The sequence below is a fragment of the Nematolebias whitei genome, chromosome 18 (assembly GCF_014905685.2).
Source record: "Nematolebias whitei isolate Nwh7 chromosome 18, NemWhi1, whole genome shotgun sequence".
NCBI classification, from domain to species: Eukaryota; Metazoa; Chordata; class Actinopteri; order Cyprinodontiformes; family Rivulidae; genus Nematolebias; species Nematolebias whitei.
The window spans coordinates 29,443,975-29,450,455 of record NC_056515.1 but is presented as its reverse complement, the minus strand read 5'-3'; positions in this window follow the sequence as shown (position 1 = coordinate 29,450,455).

Below are 6,481 nucleotides of genomic sequence, written 5' to 3'. Positions count from 1 at the left end.
GAGAAAAATGTCGTCTTTGCTAATTACGTCACCATGGTAACTCAAAACACCAATAAAAGTAATAGCACACATCACGGTGCCGAGCCGGTCGTTTTCATGTAAAACTTGTGGGAGTACACATTGTGGTTCGGACCGCATTAAGAGCAAGACCCTTTTCAGGTGCTGCCTTCAGGCAGTCCCCAAATATGTTAATGTCATAAAATTGCTCATTTTGATGTTGGGCCTTTTACAAAATCTTTTAAATTGTTTCAGTCTTGCGTCCACGGAACTTTGAAAAAAAAAAACCTGAGAAAAAGATAATCTTTCATCGTTTTTGCTGTATTTTCATGGCATTGTTGCAGCACCCTGTGCAGGCCTGGCAAAGTTGCGTAGCATTTGGGTTCAGTTTTGGTTTTTGATGCCGTTTTTACAAGGATACTTTCAGAAAAACTGTTTTGAAAACCAAGTGTTTCCACGTGGACACGGCCTTAAACGTCACCAAAGGGAGTAAAAAGCCAGTTTTTGAACTTTGGTTTATTGTTTCTAATTCTTTGAAAGCCCCTCCTTCCCTTCAGTTACCCTCTGAGAGGCTTATTACTAGAACACTTTGTGCGTCAGGGTGCCAAAGAACACCTTGTCCTTCCAGAGACAAAACGGGGTTTTAGGAAAATGGATTAAAACAAAATCCATCTTCAAATTTATGCAAACGCGTTTTAGAAGTGTGTGCTTTTTGTGCAGGGTTTTCCCTCTGCTGTACAACACAAACCTATAAAGTTTGTTGCATGTTTTATATTTTTGCAAAATAATCAAACTATCACAACTTTATCATTCTGTTACACTTTCAGTCATAAAGACGTTTTATTTTATTTTATCAGTAAGTAAAAGCTGCAGATGATCCTCAGCTGTTTCTGTGGGACCCAATGTTTTAAGGTTTCTGGATTCTAACGAAGAATACGTGGGATGATGTGAGATCATCTCTTCATTCAGACCTTTTGTGATGCAGCAGATGAACGATGAGATACGCTGCTTAACGGAGGACATTTTTAGTGGAACCCGAAGGCGCAATCGAGTACATGGAGATCCTGTTAGCGAGCACATTTCATGCCTTCACGGTGATGAATCAGTGGAGTTAATCCATCGGATCAGATCTCTTTGCGTGTTTAGAACAAAATCTTTCTTTAATCTCCCACAAACTGATGCTGCATTTTGACACATTGCAATAAAAAGGCCATCTTTAAAGAAAAACCTTCCTTTGTTTCAGACGTGCTTGAGGTGTTGTGGAGGATAGACCAGCATCAGGGAATCCCACTGATCTCTGCTGTAATAAATCAACTTAGAAGCTGGAGGAGGAGAAAACGCTGATGGGAGGATTTTTTTTTTTTTTGTCTCTCTCTGTGCCCCAAAGCGTTATGGCTGTCAGCTCATATAGAAAATGTTTTACACAGCTTTAGCCTCCAGCCTGCTGTTTGAAAAGCTTTTCAGTTCACACAGAGCTGACAATATTTATTCAGCAGCTCCTCAGCCTGTGTTCAGTTCCACAACAACAAAATCAAGCAGATGATGAATCGGTGAAACATGTTTTTCCTTGTTTTCACCCAGGAAGGTGTCTCAAATGAAACACAGGAGAAAATCCTTTTGAAGTTTTTATAAATTAGAAGAGTAAACGTGTGCATTTTCTGCAAAAAACATGGTGTGAGTGTTGAATGACTGCCAACATTTGTTTTATAAGCTGAGACTGAATTGTTAAAGGAACAAAAAAAAAAAAAGAAGCACAACTAAAGCTGAAATAATCAGAACAAAATGGCAAAACAATGGCTTAAATTTAACACCAGCAAAAAGTAGATGAAAAATGCAGCAAAACCATGGCTAAAAGCTAAAACTAGGGGGTGGGGGAGTAGCTATACAATAACTACTAAAATAATATTAAAACTGAAGTTAAAATCCTACATTTGCAAAAAAAAAAAAATGTAACTAAAAGACAACATTTTCCAAATTGTAGCTAAAATCCAAAACTAGCAGAACAGTAGCTAAAAGCTTAAACAAGCAAAACCTTGGCTAATAGATAAAATGGATAAAATGGTATGTGACAAAATGATCGAATGATCAAATTGATGTAACTGGGACTCTGTGTATACACTTTCGTTCCACCACATGTACCACATATGATGAGAATGGCACTAAAGAAACCTTAACCTTTAACCTTAAAATTAACAAAACAGCAGCTAAAAGCTAAGACAAGCAAAACATAAGCAATACTAAAACTAAAATTTAAAAAGTAGCTAAAAATAAAACCAACAGTTGCTTAACTCTAAAGTGAGCAAAACCATAGTTGATATTTTAAATTTGCAAAACTGCTGCTTAAAGCTAAATCTGCCTTCTAAAAGCTAAAATTAGCAATGTAGTGGCTAAAAGCTAACTGGAGCAAATGAGCTCAAGTAGATTTCAAAGAACAATATTTTGAAGGAGTTAAACATCTTTCAATGTATTTTTTTTTTCTTAAATATAAATAAAAGTCTATATTTTTAAAAGTATATAAGTTACAAAAGTCATAGCACATTCTTCTGGACTGAGCTGAGTGTTCTGACATTTGAATGGTAAAACTAGAACAAAGTATGAGGAAGTAATTTGATATTAAATAAACATACGGTAGAAACAATAAACAGAACAACAATAAATTCAGCTTTACGCTTTAAAAGAAAACGTTTCCTCTGACTTTTATCCCTTTTCCTCTCAGTCTCTGAGCGTCTGACTGTGTTTTCATCTGCTCAGCTGCTTTTCTTTCTCAGTCCTGGAATCATTACCACAAGACACGGTTTCAGTATATAGTATTTACATGAGCGGTGCAAACAGAAACAGTCTGAGCGGGATATAAATATAAGCCACTTGAGATGTGCCCCGGGTCCTTTTTATTTTATTTCAATTTTTTTTAAATAAACGACTCTGCTCTTCACATTATCTTGAAATTGAAGAGAGGCACATTCAGCTGCAATCAAAAAGTATTTTTGATGAAAGGTTTTTGTTATATGAAAATTATAAAACAGCTGTGGGAGGTACGAAAGCAATCAGATTGGAGGACTGAGCCGTTCATTTCCCTTCACTAGAGAGCAAAACTGGAATATCTGAGTAAATTAGAAAGAACTAATCTGAGCTCAGTTAAGAACTTTCCCCTATGGTTCTTGTGTTTTTAAAGGATGTTAGAATGGATGTTTTAAGCTTGCAGAGCCCAACTCTCATCTGTAATCAGCTGCAGACAGTTTTAACTCACAGCTCTGATGGCTTATCTGCTCGCAGGACGATAACAGGCCAAGATAAATCGAGGTAATAAAGAAAGCGTCGAAATCCAATCTCGATCTGTCTTTATTAAACAACCCGTCTGAAGTTTGTTGTGTTCAGATGTGACTGTTTCCGTCTGATAAAGCTCTAACTAAAGTGAAACTGCTTTTAATCTCTCTCCTGTTCGCTCAGGATCTGGGACTCCAGGGATCGTCGCTCAACGACATTTTGTACAAGAACGCAGCTTTTCTCAACCTGGTGGACCCCATCTCTCACGAGCTCCTGCTCAGCCTCGCCCGGGACCTGCAGTGTCCAAAACGGGTAAGAACCTGCAGATGCAGATGTTGCAAATGTTATATTCATGTTGATTGTTCTAAAACAGCTGCTTGGACAGGCCCTGCAATTCAAACATCATCGATCTGCAGCTTGTCGCCATTTTTATAACAATTCTCATGCTGCAATGACAGAACGTAATAACAATAATGAAAATGTGCGTGTTTGTTAGTTTGTCTGTCTGTTAGCAAAATAACTCATGAGCCACTGGGCGGATTTTATTGAAACTTTTACAAACATAATCATCCGATGTACATCAGTCATAACTCATCGCTATAACTCAGTTAATTTTACAGATATTGAGCAAAAATTTGATGTGGTAGTAGCTGAGAGTTATCTCCATCACACTTTGTTTAAAGCTGTGCCATTAACCGTTGTAGTCCTGTCTGTTTGTTTGTTTGTTTAATTATTCATGAACCAGTGGGTGGATTTTAATACAATTCCCTTAAATAAATCGTTGGATGTACATATGCAACGATTCAAGATGTCTGCCACCTCTAACTCACCTTCACCTGTTAGATTTAAAGACATGAACTCTGAGTGTTAGCAGGTCATGTGAGAACTTTGTTTCAAACTTTGTCCTGCAAGGCAGCGGGTGACGTGCGTGCTTGAAGGAAGAGTATCATTCAGTTCATCCGTCCATTCATATCCTTTACCCGCTTCTCCTTTCCGGGTTGCAGGGAGCTGGTGCTCCAGCAGTCTCTGTGGAGAGACGGAGGACACCCTGGACAGGTCGCAAGTCCATCACAGGGACACATAGAGACAACCATTCACACTCTCACTCACACCTGGGGACAATTTAGAGTCACCACTTAGTCTAACATGCATGTTTTTGGCCTGTGAGAGAAAACCGGAGTCTCCGGAAAGAACATGCAAACACCACCCAGAAAGGTCCCAGCTGGGAGTTGATCCTGCGACCTTCTTGTGGAAAGGCAACAGTTCTAACCACTGTTCCATTGTGCTGCCTTCATACAGTGCATATTAAACTGTGTGAAGTTATGAACTGAAGGGGCCGAACAGTGTTTGTTGTTCTGGTTTTTATGTTGCGCAGTGCTGCAGGACGCCTTTAACACAATATGAAGTGTGCATCCGCTGTTCTTTAACCCTTACATGTTTACCCTTTTTTTGTTTTAATTGGATTTATAGGTAATCATGAAGTGTGCAGTGTTACTGTGCTGAAGAAAACAGTTGGCCCAGTCAGAACCATCAAGGCTTCTGGATCTTACACAAACCAGGAGGGCAATTTGAGGACTTTGACAATTGGCTGTTGGCCAGTGGAAGTCTATTTTTAAGCCTTACTGTTGATTAAGGACTGTGGGAAAGGTGTGAGAAAGAATAACAGAAGCCATCAAAGTTATTTATGATGTTGGTAAAAAAATTAAATTTAAATTAAATAGATACTTTCATGCCAGTATTTAAAACTAAGACACCTTGTGCTGAGAAACACAGAACTGCAGCAATTTTAGTCAATGTTTAATGAAACATTGTGCGCAGTGTCATGCAACATGATAATAAACTTGATCTGTTAGTGCTTACAGCATGTGTATCAAGCCCGGGGGCCAAATGTGGCCCTCGTTGACATCTTATCTGGCCCCCAAGATGATATGTGAAACAAAAAAATACTTTTATCATTTGATTTATTTTCAGTAATCTTGATTATGATGTTGAAAGCACAACAGAGAGCGTCAACTGAGACCAATCAAACTCTTGAGGAACCTGCAACCAAGAAAAGATGTTGGGTGCCTGACTTGAGTTAATTCTGAAATTGGCCCTCAGTTCGAAAAATGTTTTGATTTTGGCCCCCTTGTATAAGTGAGTTGGACACCCCAGCTTAGAGTGTATGTTGTGTCTGACTGTGAGCTGCCACCACAACAAACTTTAGCTTAATTTCTGGAAAGTTCACTGAAGTTTAGCCAATTTAGTGTTTTCTACGGTGGCCCAGCTGTGACAAACATTTTGAAATGAGTTAATACTAAAAGAAAACCATTTGTAAAAGTCAAATCAGTGGTTAATTTCTGAAAGCTTTATCAAAATCAGTTGTGATTCATGGGATATTTTGCTAACAGTGCAAACAAACAGACACATATAGATATGGGCAAAACCCTTATTGCTCCAACAGTGCCTTTGGCAAACCAATAAAATTCATTGTAAACTAAGTACAGCAGTAATAATTCTGATTTTTTTTTTTTTTTTTTTTTACATTACTTCTTTTTATCCGTTTTTATGAGCTGCACTTGGTGAGAAAATACAAGTGGTTATTTGAGAAATGAATGGCACTTTGTCCAGACTGGCAGTGGGCTCACTGGTTTGCAGCGCGGCATACAAATCAAGCACGTTTAAAATTCCAGATCCATTTTCAATCTGAAGTATGTGAGAACAGCTCAGAGTGGCTGCGAGACACAAACCCAGCAACTTCAGGTGCAAAGTTAAGATTTCAAAAGGGAATTTTCAAAAGCCTTCAAAAATAGGGTCGCAACAAACCGATTTTTAACACGTGCCAGATAAATACCTGCACGAAGCTCCCGTCTTTTCTCTTGGTGCAACAAAATGTCAGGAGTTAGGAAAAGAAAAGTGAGGCTCTGGCAGCAGCGCGCTCCTGACGAGTTGGCGACCCGTGGCGAGTCAAACGTGACGAGGATGTAAAAGAGGCTTAGGGCTGATTTTTTTCAGGCCTGGCTGCTTCTTCTCCATCCTGTTTCTTTCCAACACACTGATATTTATTCAGATCATACAGTCGAAGACGTACGGTGAGCTAAAACAAGCATCGTTCGTGAACCGTGAGTCATCAGTTTGAGACGGTTAATTCAGTGCATGTATTAGTTTGATGCTCTCAGGTTTGGAGAGCCGTGATTAATAGTGCTTAAGAGTTACAGTACTGCATGGGGGGGGGGGGGGG